Here is a 2,764-nt window from a genome sequence, read left to right as displayed (position 1 = left end):
GAGAAACAGGGAAGGGACTTGCGGTTAGGCGTAGGGAATAAATACTGCTGGGTCTACCACCCCCCCACATTTTCATTGGGTGCCCATTGTTGCAAGATCGTGAATAAATTATTTCCTTCTCCACAACTGGGTGAGCATTTATTCCTTTTTAGGAATAGTGCTTGTTTCTCACAAACCCCATCCAGAATGGTACTCAGAAAACAGAAAGGTGTAAAGTCAGAGCAAGTGGATCCTTCTGGAAGGAGAACCCAGGTCCTCGATCAAACCCAGGTCCAGGGGACTCAAACCCCCATACAAACTTCCAGTCCACTTCACTTAGTCTGATGTCTGCACCTGGAACTAGAAAACTTTTTCTTCCTTTGAAGCTTTAAAGCACCAAGGAGCCTGGAGTGCCAGCAAGGCAGAAGAAAACCCAGCTGCTAATCCTCTAGACTAAAAAAGTCTAGCTGTGCAAAGGCTCGATGACCATGCCCACCTGTCCTGCCAGGGCTCCAGAACTTCCGGCAGTTGGACTCCCTACTCTATATGGACATCCATGTCCCACCAGAGTCGCCAAAGCGGGGGATTCTCTGCCTGATGCACTCAAATGACCGGGCTTTCAAAGAGAGAAAGAGTTTATTCCTAAGCATGAAGCAGGAGATCAGATGGCCTCTTGTCTTAAAGATCTGTGTATCTGATTGGGTTTTCATGGATTCAAACAAGGGGAGATGGAGTTGTTATCATTATAATAACAAGGATAAGCAACTACAATTTACGAATGTAAGGAGTAGAGCTAGGCCAGAACTAAGCTAGCCATTACAATAACTTATCAATGGTTAGTTCTGAGCTGATTCAAGTTCCTTCATTAACATTAGGGGGTTGTCTTTCTGATTATAGGACTTTAAAGTTGTAAAACAGGATAGCGGGGCCAGTCATGAGTTTTTGTTTGTTTGTTTGTTGTGTTTTGTTTTTTTTTAAATAGGTTTCAATAATTTTGGGTATTTCCTTTTGACTTTCTAGATATTCTGGAAAGTAAGAAAATGGCATCCAAATAATGATTCAGTCATCATATTTATTTGCTAAATCTTAATTTCTTGGTCACACACCTCTGTGTGCGAGGAGCCAAGATGGAGGGCTCTGTTCCAAGGGTGGCTTCTCCTTAGGTTTAGAATCCTGCCCAGAGAAGGAGCTGTTCCTGCAGTTCCACTTACGCCTCATTAACCACCTGCAGCTAAGAATGCTAACTTCCTAAAGGGGAGGGATTTGGGAGATTCTGGAAACACAAATTCTCTTTTTTCTTCCTTTCCTTCCTCCCTCTCCTTCCTGCCTCCATTTATTGAGCCCTAGTATAGCTTCTCTTTCTAGACCTGGGAGCAATGGCTTTAATATAGAGTAATCACTGTATTTGTATTCTGGATGACTGAGCAGAAGAGTTGTTTTTGAAGAGTCCCAGCAATCAAATACAGCTTGGCCTCCTAGCTCCCGTATTTGCACACAATTCCTCTTCTACTTAAGCTCTTTTTCTGTTTACACACAGGCATCTAGTTGCTGATCTGGTCAGGGTACTGCTTTCAGCAGCTGTGGGAGATTGCAGACAAGGGGCCCGGTACCTTCCAGCATCTGGTTCCCCTGGAGCGGGGTGGGGGGAGCGGCAGGAGGGATAACAGACTCAAAGGGTGAACAGGTGGGCTGTGAGACTGTGAAAGACTTGAAACCTTGCAGGTGCTGGACAGAACATGGAGGAGGGGATGGATTTGGGAGAATTCTAGAAGATAGCCTGACAGATGAGTGATGGGCTGCTAAGACAGGTCAGCCCAAGGTGATGTGTGAATTTCCGGAGTTGGTGGCCTTGCCACCTCCAGGACAGCAAATACAGGAAGCAGAGCCGGCTTGGGGGAGGGAAAGAAGGATGAGTTCAGTTTGGAACATTTATTCATTAGTTCCTTGGACCTTGCTAAGCGGCAGCTGCCGCGTCAGAAACAACAGTGAACAAGAGACACAGTGTCCCTGCACTCCTAAAGTTGACATTCCAGGGGTGGGAGGCTCACAAGACAGATCAACAAAATAACTGCAGAAGCCTATAGTGAGGAAATTAAAATGGGTCATGTGTTACAAGGGTGGTCAGGGACGGCCTCCCGTGTCATCTGGGGGAGTCCTGGAGGTTAAGAAGATGCCAGGCCAAGTATGTCAGTGACCTAGGGATGTATGAGTAGAGAAGCTGTTTGGATATATAAGCCTTAGAAGTCTGGGTGGAGATGATCAGAAAAGATAGGTCGAAAAGCATATTGCAATATACATGCATCACATAATACTCTTTATGGGAAGATCAAAGACCCATAAAATGATACTAGGGGTACGCTGGGGTTTTTGGCAGTTTGGGTCATGTTTTTTTCCTACGCTGGCTGGGGACTGCAGGGGTGTGAGATGTAATTTTTACATCTTCTTGGGCATCTTAAATATCACAAAGCAAACTAAAAATAGAAAAGGGAAAAAAGGCAAAGACTAGGGCCTCCCCTGGCTTGCCCAGGCCCTATTTCGCGGCCTCTGGCTGGAAACCAGGCGGCTTACGCCACCCCATCCCGTCACTCGCCGGAGCCGGCCCGGGCCCCTCCTTCCCCTGCGGGCGGACCCCGCCCCAAGCTGCGCCATCACTCCCCGCGCCGCCCGCCGGCCAATGGGCGCGCGGGACCCGGCCCACACCCCCGCCTCGCCCCGCCCCCAGGCTCCGCGCACGCAGCCTGACGTCACGGCCCGGCCTCCGCCACGTGACAGCCTCAAGCCGGGT

This window comes from Choloepus didactylus, chromosome 2 (assembly GCF_015220235.1).
Source record: "Choloepus didactylus isolate mChoDid1 chromosome 2, mChoDid1.pri, whole genome shotgun sequence".
In the NCBI taxonomy this organism is placed as follows: domain Eukaryota; kingdom Metazoa; phylum Chordata; class Mammalia; order Pilosa; family Megalonychidae; genus Choloepus; species Choloepus didactylus.
This window is presented reverse-complemented; position numbering follows the sequence as displayed.